The sequence below is a fragment of the Salvia hispanica genome, chromosome 1 (assembly GCF_029641045.1).
Source record: "Salvia hispanica isolate PSC_SH4W2 chromosome 1, Shi_PSC_v1, whole genome shotgun sequence".
Lineage (NCBI taxonomy): Eukaryota > Viridiplantae > Streptophyta > Magnoliopsida > Lamiales > Lamiaceae > Salvia > Salvia hispanica.
In genome coordinates, this window is record NC_142692.1 from 59,276,998 (window position 1) to 59,297,480 (window position 20,483).

The 20,483-nt window shown below is 39.0% G+C and overlaps 1 non-coding gene and 1 pseudogene across 1 annotated transcript; one reads left to right on the plus strand and one right to left on the minus strand.

Annotated features, from left to right (window-relative positions):
• Nucleotides 1-235: 235 nt before the first annotated feature.
• LOC125220875 (limonoid 21-O-acetyltransferse-like) lies at nucleotides 236-10,115 on the minus strand (annotated as a pseudogene).
• LOC125185774 (small nucleolar RNA Z247) lies at nucleotides 5,467-5,602 on the plus strand. The gene has a single exon (XR_007170273.1). It is a non-coding gene; the product is annotated as a small nucleolar RNA Z247 (small nucleolar RNA).
• Nucleotides 10,116-20,483: the final 10,368 nt, after the last annotated feature.

A 20,483-nucleotide genomic window follows, 5' to 3' on the forward strand; every position in this document is an offset into this window, starting at 1 on the left:
CGCCCCAAAAATCCGGTGATAACAGTGGTCTGGAACCAGCCAAGCCCCCGCTGGCGCGGTGGCTTGGTCTATGCTGGTTCCGAGTACTACTCCATCCCCTTGTTTATCTTCTAAGGTGCCGTTCGATTGTTATAACTTATAATGTGATTATCCATATACGATTAAGTTATGAGATTAATCTAGTTCAAGAGGGGTGGTTATATATGACTCCATTATATATCATATAATTAGTCATCTAAGCTTCGAATTTCTCCATATCTTGTTTTTTCAAATTAACCAACGCCTCTATTCCACCCTCACTCTTGGTATCCATAAAAAGGACCAAATTCTTGAAAGGGAACCCGTCAAACCCGACCCAAACGGGTTTTCCCCACCCGAAATCAACTTCGTATGACGGAAACCCGCATAGGCTCGTGAAGTGGAATCTCACCAGCTCCCTCTTTGTGTGTTGATCAAACATCTTGCTCATGAACTCCAAATCCTTCTCACCATCCTTCAGCCGAGCCACGTAGCCGCTGTCCACGGCTTCCCGCATCTTCCGCAGGAGCTCCACGCCCTCGTCCCCGGCTTCCAGCCTCGCAGTCCACAACCTGACTGTGTTCCCAAAGTGATGCTCCGAAAGAGGTGGGTCGGCCCGGGTGCGTAGGTTCACGGCCTGGAGCACCGCATATATTTTATTCGGGTCATGTTTCATGCCCGTGGCTGAAATGAACTGGGTCCATATAAATGCCGACAGCGCCTCCACCCGGCTCGGTCGGTGGCCGCCACAGGCAGTCAAGTACCTAAGTACCTGTTGGAAAATGAAACAAAAAACTAATTACCAATTGGTTTTAGAGTTGAATTTCTATCATGTTATCTGAGTGAATCATTGACTGTGAATTAGATTTAACTGATTCAACAGTATATCCAGACTGAAACTAAAAAATAATTCACTCAGCGGTATATATGGGCCAGCTCGATAGAGGGCTACTCCAACCCTATAAAAAATCAAACCTTAAAAGGTTTAAGGGAGGGTGTTGGCAAATGAAACAAAAACTTATTACTACATTCATTTGTCATTTCTTGTCACTAGTTTACTTTTTTTCATTCTTCTCGCCAAACTTGTCACACTTACTTTTTACTACTATTGATAATGGACCCCACGTTTCACTAATTTATTTCACTCACATTTAATTAAAAACTAATAGATATATAATGTAACGCCCCACTTTTCGAATCCTAATTTTTGAGCCATAAATTTTTTTTGCATTAAATGCTTTTAATGTCGTGAAGTATGTGAATTAAATGATGCGTGAATTAATTGTATGATTCTTTGTGACCTAATTGCGATTTGGAGTTGAGATTGATTTGAATAGTCAAATCTGTTGATTATATGACGTGGCTGTTGAATAGTCAATATTGTTGAAAATGTGACGTGGAGGTGGAATAGTCAAAATGGTTGAAATTGTGACTTGACTGTGTGAATAATTGATGCGGGGTGAAATATATATTGTGGTGAATTATTTTCCTAAGGATGAGTGAGATTGAATATGTTCATCCATAATTATTCCACCCATTTTATTGGAATTTTCGACCACTATGATTTATTCGAGAGGAATCCTATTTTCTTAGATTTAATTAATTGCTTGGGATATTTATCCAATTAAATCCAAAACCCGATTATTCTTTATTTCTCCATGAGAAAAATCGATCCCCATGTTATTTCCAAGGAGATTTCGAAAATCTCCTATTTATGGAGAGGATGAATTAATTATTATATTATTTGATCCCTTCTATGAATAAATGCAAATATCCTAGCATATCTTACCATATCTAAGGAGATCTTGTCATATCCTATTTTAATTAGGATTTGAATTTAATTCCTTGTGGGAGAGCAAGAAAAAAACGCCACTTCCTTATTTTATTAGGGGAAATTATTATTTTATTCTGCTCTGTGATATCTCTTGCTCCGTGAAAATCTAAATAAATCCTACGCATAATTTAAAGGCAGATATCGCCTATTCCTATTTGATAGTGGGATTTATTATTTTATTTTACTCCGTGATATTTTATTCTATTATGTGAAATACCAAATTAATTCATATGCTAATTAATTAGCATAGAATTTGAAATCCCCTTATTTCTCCCCGTAATTCACGTCAACTTCCCTCCCCCATATCTTTCCAAATCTTTATTTATTTAATTGTGAGATTATATTCTTCAACTCTATAAATAAGAGAGAAAAACCTAACCCTAGCCACTATCATCACACGCCTCCTCCCTCACTCCCACACGCCACTTTTCTCTCTTCCACTCTTCTTCAACTTGTTTTCTATTTTATTCAAGATCTTTTCGTTCTTTGCAAAGAATTGAAGTTGAAACTCAAGAATTGTTGAAGAATCAAGGCTATTAGTTTGTTCTACCGTTCGTTCTATCAAGAAAAGGTATTTTTATATCGATATTTTCTCATCTAACCGATTAATCGGTGTTCTTGAACCCTCATGCATATATATCGAGTGAAAGGGGGGAAAACAGTTGATGAAAGGGAAGCATGTATGTGTGTGTCTGTCGGCGTGTGTATGTGTGTGTGTGTCGATGTGTGTGTATGATGTGTGTTGTGCGAAGAACACTCATGCGTGACCATGTTGTGATGGTAGATCCGACATTCAAGTGTGAATAAATTGATATTATGAGCATGCCGTGATTGTCAATGTTAATATAAAAACCAATCGGTGGAAAAAGGGAAACGTTTGGGGGCATGCATGATTAGTTCGTTGATTGAGACTGATTCGTGATACATATTATCTAAAGGTGATAACTCGCGCCCGAAGCGTGATAGCAAAGGGAAGAAAGTACTTGATATTTGACCAGTCGAGGTGGGCTTTATTTTCCTAAACTCTCTTATATTGAAAAGCATGATTATGGCGTTATAAGGGTGGTTTAAAATGTTATGTCATGTCTGTAATTGTTTTGATGATGTTTGCCTAATGCCTAGTTTGTGAGTTCGCTCCATTAGGCTATAGGGTTATGTTGTTTGATGCCTAGTTTGTGAGTTCGCTCCATCAGGCTATAGGACTATATAAACGAATTTGGGTCTGAGTAGGGCCGCAAACCCTATACACAGTTGGGATCGGGAGCCGTCCTTTCTAGTCGGCCGGTCTCGTGGGCGAATAGTGTGACCACACTTTCGTCGCACTATGGAAATGTTGTGATTGATGGATTGTTGAGAAAGTGGGGGAGATTGTTTTGACTGGCCAGTCTATGAAATTATTTTGTGATACTCGATGATTCTTTTCTAAATGCAAAACTCGAGTTCACTATGGTATGGATGACATATCTATTAAAATGTTTTCGGCATGAGTCCACTGGGTATTTCAAAATACTCAGCCCTGCATGTGTTTTCCCTATGTGCAGGTTGAGCTGGCGACGAGCGGTTGGTGGTGTTGAGCAATTTAATAAAAATACTATGGTTGTCTTGAAACTCCAAGTGTCGTTGTGTCTTCACACATGACTTCACTCTCCTCTTGGATGCTTCCGCTGAAACATGTTTTATTTAACGTTGACTGATCTTGAAACTATATTAATTTCCGTTTAGAACCTAGAGGCATGATATGATTTGGATTTCATTGAACCCTTATCGTTTTGATCATTTATAGATAGTTGTTATCCGTTGGATTTAACTGCCAAAGCATTGCTCTGACATTTCTCGTTGATTAACCATTCATTAAAGACGTTGGTCAAATCCTTTAATGAAACCCTAGACTTCGTCTTTGTTTGTCATTTAAGCCCTTTTTAGGTCGCGATCGCCCGCATTTATTGAACCCTAGAATGGCGGTCGTGACATATAAACTACCCCATTCGTCAAGATGACCATCTTTCCTTTTTTGTTTGTCTCAATCAAGATGATCATTTTCTATTTTGAAATAAACTCGCACGTTTTTTCCTCATTAAAATATTCAACTATTTTTTTCTCTAGTTATTCCACCTAACATACTCTCTCTCTTCTTTTTCTTTTTTTTTTTGAGTGGGATGAAAGGAGTATTACATTTCTTTACATTTTTAAAAACCCGTGATAATAAATGATGGACAAAGCGAGTATACTAATGATCTCACATCATTGCAAAGAGATGGTAACTAAAATCATTATAGTATAAGTCTTAATTACCACTCTTCTAGTCACCAATTGATTTTAGGATGAAATACTATGAATTTCTATCAGTACCTTTCCTGGAGAGCGGCAATTTTCGACGCGGGGAATGTGAAGATTCTAGTCTCGATTTCTTCTTTCAATATTCCCAACGCAGGGTTGTAGCCGGGGATGTCACGTGGTGGGAAATAGGAGGCCGCGTCGAACACCACCGGCAGCGTGCGACCGCCTCTGGCGGCAGCGGACCAGGCGTTGGCGAACATGAAGGTTGATAGCGCATCGCCGATTTTGTGCAGGAACAGGATTCCAACGGCAACGCCGCCGCACCGGAAATAGGTGACTTGTGCCGCCATGCATAAACTTAGGGCTTTTTGAGGGATTGCGAATTTGGAGGTGTTTTTGGGGTCCGGATTGGTGACGATTTGTGAGAGGTTGCAGTTGGCCTCGGCCTTGACGAAGGGGACGCCGACATCGTTGCAGTCAACGTAGGAGTTGCCGACGAGGCAGCCGGCGAGGGGGTAGAATGTGGAGACTGTTGGACGACTTGCTGTCGTGAAGGAGTTGGAAGACGTGCAATGCAGCAAATGAGTTGGCAGTTAGAAAAGTAATGGATGAAAATTGTGAACAGTTAAAATAGTTATGGATGAAGAGTGTGGCAGCAGTTAGAATAGTCATGGAACACGTTCTTGTTTAGCATAGTATATATATGTATTCATGTAATGTAATTGATCATCTTTTGCAAAATATTGAAATCATCCGTATCTTCTCATATCAGAAACTCTTCTATCATTTCCTAGTATTTATGTTCATACTTTAACATGGCTGAATCCGAGAACTCTGGATTTTCCATGAATGCATCCTCACTCTCCTCTTCAAATTTCTCTACACCCATTCTTCCGCATAATCATCCTATTTCAGTCAAGCTATCTGAATCCAACTTTCTTATCTGGAGACAACATGTCCTTGCTACTGTGAGAGGGTATGGCCTTGAACATTTTCTAACGGGAGATTATGATATTCCTCCCAAAGTTGTCACCTCCGCTCAAACAAGCGTCGAGAAGGAAAATCCAGAATACCTATCTTGGCATCGCCAGGACCAGCTGCTCGCGGCATGGATCCAAGGATCGTTGTCTGAAAGCATCATGATCTCTGTGGTCGGTCTCGATACTAGTCGAGATATTTGGAGAGCTTTGAAGACCAGTTTCTCCAGCCAATCAAAGGCCAAATTAATGCAGTACAAGCTGCAACTACAGACATTGAAGAAAGAAAATTTATGTATGAGGGACTACCTCAACAAAGTTAAAACATGTTGTGATTTACTTGGATCTGCTGGTTGTCGCATCCTTGAAGAGGATCAGATCCTACACATTTTAGTTGGGTTTGGTGCAGAGTATGATCCAGTCATGGTGACCATAACTTCCAGATCTGATGGATGGACTATTCAAGATGTGAGTGCTCTCTTACACAGTTTTGAGTCAAGGCTTGAGTCTGCCAAATCTCAATTGTCTGCTAGCTTCGATGGTTCTCAACCATCGGCTCATATTATGCATTCTGGTGCTCCACGAAGGGATGGAAACCAACACAACAGGAACTCCTATAATCCCTCCAGAGCGGAAGGAAGCAGAGGCAATAGAGGCGGTCGTGGAGGTCAAGGAGGACGCACTGGAAATCGGTTGGTATGTCAAGTTTGCCAAAAGCCTGGACACTCGGCTGATCGTTGCTGGCATCGGTTTGAACAAGGTTATGCTTCCCAACCTTCTCAAAGAGCTGCCCATTCAACTCAACAAGAACATGGATACCAACCACATATTCAGCAGAGTGGATTCCATTCCGATCCATCTGCTCACATGGCGTTTGCTCGTGGAAATCCCAGCTTCGTCGCCTCATCTCACTCTCGTCCTTCCAGCCGTCCTATGCCCTCTGAGTGCAACTATCAAGGCTCTCACTCCACAGCTTGGTACCCGGACTCGGGTGCTACCAATCATGTCTCGAGTGATCTCTCAAACTTGAACTCATGCTCAGAATATTTTGGAAGTACAGGTTTGAACCTTGGTGATGGTTATGGTGTTAAGATTTCTCATGTTGGTCACTCCTTTGTCAAATCCTCACCCTCTACACATTCTAGAACTCTGCTAGTTAATAATCTCTTACATGTTCCTCAAATAAAAAAGAATTTGCTTAGTGTGTCTCAGTTTGCAAAGGATAACAATGTTTTCTTTGAGTTTCATCCTGATTTCTGTTATGTGAAGGATCAAATCACCAAGTCCATCATCCTAAAGGGAACCCTTGATCGTGGTCTCTACCATTTCCTCCTCCATACACCTCATCAGTTCGTTCCAAAGTCTCCTCAAATTCCTCCAAGTTCGCCAAGCTGCAGTAGCTCACCTTCGGCTTCCCCAGCTTCTTTAGAGCATGTTCTGCCAGTTGCTTTTTCCTCTTCTAGTTCTAATACTTTTAGCATATATTTATGGCACAAGAGGCTAGGTCATTCTGCTTTTGACATGACTGAGAAAGCTCTCACCCACTGTAATATCCCATTTCATTCAATGAGAAAAAGTGTGCTGTGTCATCCTTGTTGCATTGCAAAAAGTCATAGACTCCCTTACCCCTCTTCCACTTCCTCTTATAATGTTCCTTTACATCTTATACATAGTGACTTGTGGGGACCATCACCAATTATATCAAACAATGGATATTTTTATTATGTGACATTTGTTGATCACTTCACTCGTTTTACTTGGCTTTATTTGCTGAAATCCAAGGCTGAAGTTAGGGTCATTTTTCAAAACTTCAAAGCGTCTGTGGAAAATCAGTTCAGTCACAAAATAAAGATCCTTCAATCTGATTGGGGAAGAGAATATCAAGGTCTCAGTTCATTTCTTCAATCTTCTGGGATTACCCACCGTGTATCATGCCCTTACACTCCACAGCAAAACGGGCTAGCCAAGAGAAAGCACCGTCATATTATTGAGATGGGTTTGGCATTGCTCGCTCAATCTGGTCTTCCACAACGGCATTGGGATGATGCCTTTCTGACTGCAGCTTTTCTCATCAACAGAATCCCATCCAAAGTCCTTCTCAACATCTCTCCATTTGAAAAGCTTCATAATTGCAAGACAAACTACCATGAGCTACGGGTCTTCTGGTGTCTTTCCTACCCTCATATTCGTCCCTACAATAAGCACAAACTCCAATACCGCTCTGAGGCAGCTACTTTTCTGGGTTATAGTGGTGCACACAAGGGCTACAAGGCTCTACTATCTAGTGGTAAGGTTCTCATCACCAGAGATATTATTTTTTATGAAACCTCATTCCCTCATCTCTCTCATTCTTATCCTTCACATCATACGTCTTCAGATCCCCTACCTCCTGCCCCCACACCTCTATCAGTTGCACCTCTGCCACCTACACTACCATCGCCGCGTCCAATGCTCTCTCATGCTCCATCATCTCCTATCCCCACTCCCCCTACAGATTCACCATCTCCATCTTTATCATCTAGTCCAGTTCCGTCTGGTTCAGCTGCTCACTCTCCTGATACAGCTATTCTTTTTCCTACACAAACTGCTCCTGTATTACCATCATCATCATCATCATCTCCTCCTTCTCCCGAACCATCTTCACCTCTTTCTCCCACTCCAAAACATCAGATGGTCACTCGTTCTCGTGCGGGTATCTTTAAACCTAAGGTTTATCTGGTTTTCCCTTCTGCCACAGGTATTCCTCGCTCCATTTCTGATGCTCTTCTCATTCCCATTTGGAAACGTGCTATGTATGAAGAGTTTTTAGCACTCCTTCGTAATCATACCTGGACACTCACTGTTCTACCTCCTGGCCGCAACCTCATTGGTTGCACTTGGGTTTTCAAAATAAAAAAGGATTTTGATGGATCTATTGCTCGCTACAAGGCGCGCCTTGTTGCTCAAGGCTTTTCCCAACAGCCCGGTTTTGACTTCAACGATACCTTCAGCCCTGTTGTGAAGCCAAATACGGCCAGGGTCATCTCAGCATTGCAGTCTCCTCAGGTTGGGGAATCACTCACCTTGACGTCAACAATGCCTTTCTCCATGGCAATCTTGAAGAGGAGATTTATATGAAGCAACCTCCTGGCTTCCATCAAGGTGCTCCTAACCTTGTTTGCAAGCTCAACAAGGCTTTATACGGCCTCAAGTAAGCTTCGCGATCATGGTTCTCCACTGTCTGTATTGTTCTTTCGTCTCTCGGCTTTTCTCAATCCCAGGCGGACACCTCCTTATTCTTTCGAGTCCAGGAGAAGGCGACCATCTATTTGCTTATATACGTTGATGACATTTTGATTACAGGGAATGATCCATCCTCCATTCGACATGTTATCAACAGTCTTAGCTCTCATTTCTTGCTCAAGGACTTAGGGGAAGTGAGGCATTTCCTTGGTATTGAAGTGACTAAGACAGTGGATGGTCTTCACCTCTCTCAAACTAATTATTTGAAGGAACTTCTTGAGAAACTCCAGATGCAGGGAGCTAAGGGGTGTCCTACTCCCATGCTCTCTAACTCTAAGCTATGCAAGACCGAAGGAAATCCAACAGTTGATGGAGAGATCAGCTTTTGTGTTAATAAATTCAGCCAATTCATGTCATGCCCTCTTGATTCACATTGCAAGGCAGTGAAGAGGATTCTTAGGTATCTTGCTGGTACCCTAGACTATGGTCTCCACATCAAGCGAACTAATAACACTCTGACTGCCTTCTCCGACTCGGATTGGGCAGGTGATCTTGATGATAGAAAATCAATTTCAGGTTATGGAGTATACTATGGTTCGAATTTGATATCTTGGTGCTCAAAGAAACAGTCGGTAGTTTCTCGTTCTAGTACGGAAGCTGAGTATCGAAGTCTAGCCCACACCGCTTCGGATGTGACGTGGGTGAAGTCCCTTCTCACTGAGCTAGGCGTTCAATGTTCTGGAGTACCAGTTGTGTTGGTTGACAATTTGAGTACCATAGCATTGGCTTCTAATCTGGTATTGCACGCTAGGACCAAACATATAGAGATCGATATTCATTTTGTTCGCGATATGGTGCAAAGAAAGGAATTGGATCTTCGTCATGTTCCGACTTATGATCAAATAGCTGATATTTTTACAAAACCTCTCAGTTACCAATTCTTCTCGAAGCTGAGGAACAAGCTCGGAGTTTGTCCTCTGTCTTCTCTCGAATTAAGGGGAAGTGTTGGACGACTTGCTGTCGTGAAGGAGTTGGAAGATCAGACGTGCAATGCAGCAAATGAGTTGGCAGTTAGAAAAGTAATGGATGAAGATTGTGAACAGTTAAAATAGTTATGGATGAAGAGTGTGGCAGCAGTTAGAATAGTCATGGAACACATTCTTGTTTAGCATAGTATATATATGTATTCATGTAATGTAATTGATCATCTTTTGCAAAATATTGAAATCATCCGTATCTTCTCATATCAGAAACTCTTCTATCATTTCCTAGTATTTATGTTCATACTTTAACATGGCTGTAACCAAGGCTTGTTTTAAATCCATGAATTCTTTCAGAGAGGGTTTCCGACAAGGATTTTTTGAGGTGGTTTGATTTTTGGGAGTTGGGGATTTTGGGGTTTTATGAGTAGAAGTAGACGAGTTGTGGGAAAATAGGGGGAGCTAATTTATCAAGAAATGAGAGGTGATATTTTGCAAGAGATTTTCCATCGAGATTACCTTTATTTCAATCCCCATTTCTTGAGAACTTTGATCAGTTTTTTGGTCACTCTCTAATATGAATGTTGATAATCTTATGAAATACATCCCACTTTATGTAAACGAATTTCAATATTATATTAGGACTATTATATATGTAATCTCATAATCATATACACTGACCACTTTGTAAAATATAAGAAACGTATATATATACGCCACGCTAATCATGCCAAATAACTGAATATCATGTCTACATTTTACATTCGTGCTAAGCACGACATATTATATACTCCCTTCATCCGCCATTAGGAGTCCCGGTCAGTGGCAGAACTACGTAGGGCCAAGCCCCTGCGCCAGCGAGGGCTTGTCCAGCACCGGAACCCTACCCCGCCTTATACCTCCGTTCTCCGACCGATCTCATCCCCAATCAAGCCCTGCACTTCGACAGTTTAGATTTCAGGGAAACCGCCGCCGCGCTGATTCTGCGAAATTGAATAATTATTGGAGAAGATGAGACTTAATTGGGCTTATAAGTTTTGGGCCATTTATATAATTGTTGGGCTGATTTTAATTTTTAGCTATAGTAAACTAATGATGCCTCTGACTTAAGCAGGTTCAGATTAGAATTTGATGGGCACGTAAATGTTTATAATTTTATCAAATTAAATAATCTCAAGTGCATCAATAGTGTGCAGTCCGTTTTATATAAGTTTTATATGCCCGAATACCTCCTAATTTACTTTGTACTTGGATTAAGATCACTGGTTTGTAGAATTAGAATTAGTAGTGTAAAATTATTTGTATTATACAAGTAGTAGTTAATAAATTTATTAGCATGTGAAACTTGTGAAGGCATATTTGTAAAATAGAATAGGAGATGAATGACTGAATAATATATTAATTGTATATATTGAGAAAAAAAATTTCAAAAAAATCAGAATTAGATTATTTTAGGTGATTTCAAGATATAGCGATTTATCGAAAACAGTTACTCTCTTCGTCCGCCATTAGAAGTCCATGTCCATTTTTATTATAAATAGTATGTATACCTCATTTTCTACTAACTCATTCCACTCACATTTTATTATAAAACTAATACATAAAAATGAGTCTTACATTCTACTACTACATTTTTTTTCATCCACTTTCTTTTAAATTTCTTAAAACCTGTGTAGATCTCAAATAAGACTCCTAATTGCATATGTAAGGAGTATCATCCAGTGTGTCGTAAAAGTTGCACAGACATTACATGTAAAGTTAAACAATTTAATAATATTATTATTATTTTAAAAATTTTAGCCCCGGCTTATTTAATTTCCTGGTTCCGCCATTGGTCCCAGTCACTTTTGCGCACTCATTTTATAAAGATAATAATAAATAGTTAAAGTGGAGAAATGGTAAAGTAAGAGAGAGAATAATGTTGAGAAGAGTCTTCTTAATATTATTCTTTCTCTTACTTTACCATTTCTCCATTTTAACTATTTATTATATCATTTTTACAAAACGAGTGCAAAATTGACTGGGACTCATAATGACGGACGGAGGCAGTATTGTTTTAAAATGTTTATAATATTATTAGCTTAAATTTTTTTTAAAAAAATTTAGTATTATCTATATGTCATTAATAGACACAACATTAACCGTTTAGTTTTGTACTCTCCGTCCTAGTCTAAGTGAGACGTTTCATTTTTTACCTGTTTTGGAAAAATGATACTCCCTCAGTCCCTGAAAATTTGTCATTTATTTTTATTTTCTTTCGTCCCTAAAAATTTGTCACCTTTCATTTTTACTATTTTTGGTAGTGGACCTTATATTCCATTAACTCATTTTCACTCACATTTTACTATAAAACTAATATATAAAAGTAGGACTTACCGCTACTAACTTTTTCAACCCACTTTCTATTATATTTCTTTTATATGTGTCGAGTCAAATGGTGATAAATTATGAGGAACGGAGAAAATAATAAATAGTTAAAATAGAGATAAAATTAAGTAAGAGAGAGAAATTTTGATATCTAATATTAAAAACTATAAATATCTAATAGTGTAACACCTATGCACGACAATCATCTACAATCCAGATTCTGTATGCATTTATATTTTTGTTTGTAATTTGTATACTTTGATACTATTGATAATAATTTAAGAAAATAGAATAAATATACGGATATAATAATAATTGTAGCATGAAAATAAAATTAAAATATAATAAAATACACAACTACTCGCTATGTCTCATTCATGATGTCCACCTTTTTAGTTCATTCATAATAAAATACGGATATAATAATAATGAGTAAATAATTTTTATAATTTATATGAATAGTAATATTGAAAAAATTATGCCAAAAAAGCGTCCTAAAGTTTTTGAGATATGGTTTCATACAGAGAAAATAGTTCCGTTTCAACTTTTGTTCAGATATTATACATAAAATTGAATATTTTAGATGTTTTTTCTTTTTAAAAAATAAACACCGGCTTATTCCAAATCCTGGTTCCGCCACTTAAACCACTGAACACTTATTCATAGTTGCCAATAACCGCCGTATATTATTCTCTCGTTCCCCCTGCCCATATGCCACATGCATACCAAGCACAAATAGAATAACACAAATAAAAAAACTTGTAACTTTTGACATTCTTACGATTTTCTTGGGTCAGTATCATTTATTCTAAATCAAATCAATGATAATTATCCCAAAAACTTATTGACTAAGAAACCGATTATGCATAGAAATTTATAGTTGGTAGCTGTCAATTATTGGAAGCCGTTATTTATATCCACAATGTTTCTAATCAATTCATGATGAATTATGTTTAAATTTATTATGTAGATTCCAGCAAATAATAGTATCTTAAATTATTCTATGCATGGACTTTAACAAATATAATAAAAAATAGAAATGACTGTCAATATAAAAACTTGTTAATTACTATAAACTACTGTTAACCCACATGCGATGTACGAATGAATATTTTTTTATTGTACGATTTAAAATTTTTAATTGATTAATTAAAATAAGAAATAATATAACTATATAATATTTTAAAATATAAAAATATACTATATAATAACAAATCAATAATTATATACTCCTCAATTCATTTTTACACCTAAAGACATAAAATTAAACACATTCAAAATGGAATCAAGGCAAAAACGATTATTTGGACAACAATGAAGAGAGTATATCAAGTGTTGACATTTTTGAAAAATATGTTTAAACCAATCCTTTATATCTCTCTACTAAAAAAATTTAAATCGCACTTTTAACAAAATAATGAATCGATAACTCATAATAATGAATCGATAATTCAATGCCTTTTATAGGCACAATAATAGGATACGAGAGATCATGGAATTAAAACATTATAAATTATAAAATTAAGACATGAAAGTTATAAAAATTGTTTAATGCACAAAATCCTATTTAAATATCTAAATTCATACGAGTTGCTTATAAATATTCAAATTCATTGGCACGTTTTAATTATTTCACTATTTGGACGTTACTTCTTATAAAATATTCAAATTCATGGTTATGTATTAGTTATTTCACTATTTGGACGTTACTGCTTAGAGAAATAAATTCTCATCATTAGAGAAATAAATTCCTCTCACCATAACCATCCAAATATATATGATTATGATTATAATCAATTATCTAATTTAATAGTTTTTTTTATTGCACTTATATCCTTTGCACAAAATAGTTATTCAAAACAATTCAAAACTCGCCTTTTATATATGTACATGAATTTATTAATTCATCATAAGTGATCAAATATTATTTTTTGTGACACCACTTAATATAATTATAGCGCCAGTGACAATGTAAATATACAAAAATAATAAATTGTGTAAAAATAAAGATAAATATTATGTATGTTTCGAGTTAAGGATATTACAATCCCTCCTTCTCCAAGACTTGTATAAGAAATATTGGAATAAAATTCTTAAACCATATACACACGGTACTTGATCTTGCAAAGACCACAAGGTGCCAAGAGGAGCATCCACATCAATCTGCCAAAGTATGACAAAAATAGGATGAGTACAAGTCCAGCAATTCATAGAAAAATGTTGTAAGATGAAAGGGGTAAGAATCTTGGAAGAAGACAGCTCAAGGCTGACCATAAGGACGATTTGGGACTGCCAAGAATCTCACAAAATGGGAATAGAACCATTCTAGACAAGGTCTCATGACCTCATCACAAGCACAAATAGGGAAACTGTTTTGTTCCTCCATCAAGATCAAGGAGGCAGAGGATCAGCCAAGAAGGCAAACCCCATAACTTGCACCAATTTGGTATAAAAAGCCTTCTAGCAAAGCTCAAAAGGGAACCAAAGTTGTAGCCCCAAAGTAGGAGCCTTTGTCTCCAAGTTTCAAGCACAAACAACCAAAAATAGAGCACTATATAAGCAGCCCCATCTACCTTCTCCTCCCCTCATTTTCGACACCACAAATTCACTCAAAATCAAGGAGTGCAGCAAGGAGTGGAGGAGGAGCAAGGAGGAGTTGTGAGGCAGGACATCGATCGCCATCTGAGAGGAATAATCAAGCTAGGTAATCCCAACAACACCCTTTGCATCATATATACCAACCACAACACTTAGCCAAGAACTTAGAGCTCAATAAGATTTTCACAACAATAGCTTAAGCAAGTAACATTGAGAAATCTTAGCTAGAGCACAAGACTTATGATAAATCAATAGTTAGTGTTGCAAGAAAAGCAATCAAATCAAGGGAAGGACCATTCCAGTAGGCCACACACCAAGACTCCATCTTTGAAACTTCTCAATTGAGCTACTGCCGTAGAAAGGGATTCAAGGTCTAAAACTTTCCTCAACATAGCTACTATAGCTACTGCCCCAAAGAATTTAAATATTTAATAGAACAAGTAAAAGGGGTTGGGGAGAGAATTATATGTGTATAATTGGACTTACTCCCAACATAATTAATTGTTGGGCCACTTTAATTAGTTGCTTTGGGCCTAAGTGATTTAAAATTAAATGGAATGGCATATGGAGTTGAATGAATAGTTGGCCGATTATTATTGTAAGCCTCATGATTTTTATTTGTGATGTATTTGGGCCAAGGAATTAAATTGTTGGACTTAGAATTAATTGGAGATAAATTACGTTGGGAGGGAATTAATTTAATATTCGAGTGGAGCTTGAATAATTAAATTCCCGGATGAAGTATTAAAATTTCCGACGATGGAATATATTAAAGTTGGAGATGCGAAGGGCCGACCGGCGTCGCCCCGCGACGCCAGGGCAGCCTTAAGAAAAATTCGAAGAAAAAGGATTTAAGGAAGGGATTTACCAAGAATCCATATCCTATTAAATAAGTGCCAAAATATTAATTTTAGAGGAAATAGAATTTCTCCAAAGTTAGTAAAGAGAATAAATAAATTCCGCAGAGTTGTGAAGCCAAGGTAGGATTAGGAAAAGTCTTATAAGCCGAGACTAAGATATAGGTGCTATCCAATAGGATGCATGCATTCCTTTTTCAAGAAAAATAGTTCAAGTATTAATTAGCGTGCTACGCTATTTATTTTCAAGGGATAAGTTGCTTAAGAGAGAGTGAGGCCAAAGCGAGTAATTGAGTTGAAACATAATCATATTAGGTGGGCTTTTGTTTAATATCCAGCACTATAGTGTGGGTATAAAGCAAATATTTGTGAAAATTATGAAAAATCATCTTTTCTCAAAATGGAACGGTGATATTTTTCAAGTTGTTTTCATGCCATAAAATGTTTGTTTTGAGGCCTATCTGTTGAGGGTTGAAGCCTACGGGTTCTGGCGACGCCAAACCTAGTTTAACGAATTCGGTTCCCAATAGGACCGCAAATCCTGTATGGAATAATGTGCACAGGTGCTAGGAGCCATTCGAGGTTGGCCGGCATGGTGTCCGTTGAAGGTGGCCACCTTCACGGTACACGTTTCTCAGATTAGGCGAGTGTTTCGAAAGAACTTAGACTGATCACTCGGACTTTTAAGATCACAAAAGAATTTAGTACGCTGGGCCTTTTAAGAAAAATCCCTGTGCAATACTGTAGATGGATGACAACTATATACTGTATGTTTTTGCTTTTCGGCATGTGTCCACCTTGTACTCATGTACTCAGCCCTGCATGTATTTATAAATGTGCAGGTTAAACGTCAAGAGGATGGAGAAATGATCGGAGTCGATGCTACTAAATAATCCAGTGGATCTTTTCACGATTCGTGTCTTCATACACGAAGTCGGTTAGTAAGGACTTATTCCGCTGCTCTTTTGTAAAGTGAGAAATCTTAGAGTCTCACCATCGAACTTTTATTCATTGATATGATGTTTGTGCTATTTCTAAGACCATGTAATGGCATGCTTGACTTCTTTTCAATGATATGACTTGGCCTTTGTGCAAATCCTCAAGTTCTTTCCCTTTTTCTCTCCCCGTTTCTTTAATCCCTCTCATTAGTTGCGGTTTACCCGCTTTCGCTATCCTTAGCAAAATGCGGTCGTAATTTGTCCAACTCATGCTTTTGTGAATTTGTAGATGCTATATAGTATAGCATCCATTCACAAAAGTATGAGTCACAATAATTTACGATATACCCATGATAATGTACATTATCGTACATTATCATGGGTATATCGTACATTACTGACCGACAACTCATGCTTTTGTAAATTTGTAGATGCTATGAGATGTCGGACAGTAATGAGATGTCGGACAGTAATGTACGATATGCCCATGATAATGTACAGTATCGTACATTACTTTCCGACTCATACTTTTGTGAATTTGTAGATGTTATACAGTACAACTTCCATCCATAAAAGTATGAGTCGGACAGTAATGTACGATATACCCGTGATAATGTGTACATTATTCAGTCACCTACGCACATTAATGTGTGAGACTCGTATATTAAAATACTATTTTCATACATTAACATCATGTACTAATAGAACATGATGTACAAATATAACTACATCATGTAGCGAAGTCATGTACAATTGTGGTTTACCATTTTTACCCTTTAATGTACGAAAACGATACAATAATGTACTCCCTCCGTCCCAATAAATATGAAACATTTGGTTTCTGGGACAGGATTTTATGCAAGTGTTGTTTTGTGAGTTAATGAAGAGAGAGTAAAGTAAGAGAGTGGGAAAAGTAGAGAGAGTGGTGTTTCCATTTTAAGAAACGTTTCATTTTTAGTGGGACAACCCAAAAAGGAAAACGTTGCATTTCTAATGGGACAGAGGGAGTACTTCATTAGTTTTAATCATAGCCATCAGATTAATAGATCCAAGGATGGAGATTTGTTTTCTGTTTTACAAATATTTAGTGTAATGATATGAATACATCCTTATATCTTTATATATATAGAGAGAAAGTTGTGATCAATGTCGAATTAATCCTTCTTAAAGACCGAACTAGAGACCAAATTAGGATCCTCTATTTTTTTAAATTTTGTGATTAGGATTAATTTACAATTAATTTAATATTTTATTGAATAAATGGCCAACTTGAACATATGGAACATCATCACTTACCCAACTATTTTCATGCTAGTGATGAGTGTAAAATAACGAGGAAATGCATGCATTTGTTGATGAAATTAGAATATTAAATGAAATTAAAAATTTAAAAAATATATTTTGATTAGCTAGCTGTCGTTGCGGCGCTGCATCGCAGTCGTCAGTCGTGCGAGGTGGAGTAGCGGGCTGAACCCGTTTTTCGTGTTGCAATGCAGTCGGGTTCAGGGCGGTCAAATGTCTTAGCAATATACATATACTGAAGTGAAACTACTCAAACCTATACATTGCAATACCAACTGCATTTTGGTGTGCCACAAGAATTATATACTCACTCTATCCTATTAAAAATAAAACAATTTTCTTTTTAGTTATCTTATTAAAAATGAAATATTTTCTAAAATAAAAATAACATTATCTAAATTTCTTTGTTGCTTACTTTATTTTCTCTTTATTAACGCATAGAATAACACTGCATAAACTTTCGTGCCAAAAATCGAATACTTTATTGGGACGGAAGAAGGAGTACTACATTAATATACTTCCTCCGTCCCAACTTAATTGTCACTCTTGGAGCAGGTACGGATATTAAGAAATGTAAAGAAAAGTTGGTTGGAAAAGTGAGTGGAATGTAAGATCCATTTTTTATATTAGCTTTATAATAAAATGTGAATAGAAAAAGTGTTAGCAGGGCAACCCCTCTAACGTCAAATTCACACTCAAGAAACGCGACCGGGACTTATCGAACGCCCAAGAGGTTTGGGTCGGCGACTATTCCGGTGAAAAAGAGGCTGAACGCGAGAGAGATTCTCGTCGGCAGCGTTAAGAGAGGGCTTCTTGATGCACAATTAAATGGGGCAAATGAAATGATTTTGATTGATAACGGAAAATGATGATAGAGTGGCCCTTTTATACTAAGACCCTAGGGTTGGTTCGACCTATCCTATACGTTCGGAAAAGAACCAACAAAGAAAATCCGGACGGGGCTTATAACTCGCCCGACTCAATTACAAAAAATTGTTCCATAATCAAATAACAAAAGCTAAAAAGAAAATAACAAATTAATCTATCTAGCGAATTACTTAGCCACGTAATTCGCAAACTTCTGTGGCGGCTTGATTTGATCCCTCGGCCTCAACGCTCTCGCCGCCGGATTCTTCCCCTGTAGCTGCGGTGGTTCTGCTGTCGGTGTCGCAGCCACCTCATCCTCCGTGGTCTGGTCCGTTTCCACCTCGACAGTAGGCTCCTCATCAGGTGTAATCGGGGTACTCTTATCAACTCCCCCCTAGTTAGCAACCTCCTTGAACTCAAGGGGGAGGTTTGGGAAATGCCTTTTAATCACATCACATGGTTCCCAGGAAGGCGAGTCCGTCCCATCTGACCAACGCACAAGCACGTGCTCCACCGCCTTGCCGTTGTGCCACATTACCTATGAATCCAGAAAGGCAACTGGGTGCACAACTGGCCGTCCTCCTACAAATTCTTACGGCAAGTCCACGTGTGGAATCGAGCTCTCACCCCACGCTACAAACTCGCGTAGCAGGCTGACGTGAAAAACATTGTGGATTCTGCTCCCATCCGGTAACCTAGGTGCTATGCAATGGGTCCTACGCGCTGCACCACTTCAAACAGGCCATAGAAACGCCGTGCCAACTTGGCAGATAGAGGTTTAGCTACCGAGTGTTGGCGGTACGGCTGGAGCTTCAACCACACCAAGTCTCCTACCTCGAACTCCACGTGACGTCTGTGTTTATTAGCCGAATCCTTCATCCTCTGTTGAGCGCATTCCAGGTTGGCTCTCAGTTCACGAAGCAGTGCCCCGCACTGGTGAATCAGGTCTGCCACCTTCGGGGGAGTGGCGGCCGACGGGGGTGACGCCACCAACAAAGGTGGTTCGCGCCCATAGAGCGCTCGGAAAGGTGATGTACCTAGCGCAGCATGATGGAAGCAGTTCAGGGCGAGTTCAGCCCAAGGAAGAAAATTGCACCACTTGGAAGGACGAACCGCTGTGAATGCTCGCAGGTACTGCTCTAAGCCACGATTGCGGACCTCGGTCTGACCATCGGATTGAGGGTGGTAGGCCGTAGAGAAATTGAGTTTGGTCCCGCTCAGGAGGAGCATTTTCTCCCACGTTGCGTTCAGGAATACCGAATCTCTGTCAGAGACCAATGATTTTGGAAATCCGTGATGTCGGACCACCGTATTAATAAAGAGATGTGCCACCCGTAAGGCATCAAACTTTGTAGGCAACGGGGCGAAATGCGCATATTTTGACAGACGATCCACAACCACCATAATCGTTGTGTATCCTCTTGACGAAGGAAGACCAGTGATGAAGTCCATAAAGACATCTTCCCATACTTGCGAAGGCACGGGTAGAGGCTGCAGCAAACCTGCCGGTCGTTGTGTTGAATATTTAGTAGATTGGCACACCGCACAAGAATCAACGAACTTCTTTACATCTTTGCACATGTTTGGCCAATAGAAACCTGCAGATAGGAGGCGGAATGTCCGCTCGTGTCCGGGGTGGCATGCAATTGGTGTGCAGTGGTGCTCAGTTAGTAGGAGTCCCTTAAGCTTAGAATTGGGGCTGAGAAGGACTCTTCCATTAAAATACACGAGACCGTCGACGCACGAAATATGTGCAGGGGTTGTGCCATTGGCGATCTGCAAAACCAGCGCCTGCAAATCCGGTAACTTAGCAGTTTCGTCCTTTAACCGCTCCAGCACCTTAGGGATTGGCTGAGCGATAGAGGCGAACAACGTTGCATCAGCTGGGGACACCTGTCCTTGCAACACACCCGGGTCAGACTCAACGCAGCGTTCCTCCAGTTCGCCGGCAGCGAGGTTCTCGCCGCTCTCGTCTCTACGCGCCAAGGCATCAGCCCCCTGTTCGTGCTCCCTTTCTTACATTCGATACTGAATTTATACCCCATTAATTTCCGTACATAGAGATGCTGAGAGGTCGGCAGTGATTACCGCCTCGGCCTCTTCACTGGAATCTGACCCTGTAAGCTGGTCCTCGCACTCATCTTCGCCCACATACGACAACATTTTCTGCTTACACACATGGCCCGGTTATCCACTTCTCAGGGCATTGGTAACATAGCCCTTTCCGCGAACGATCCGCCTTCTCC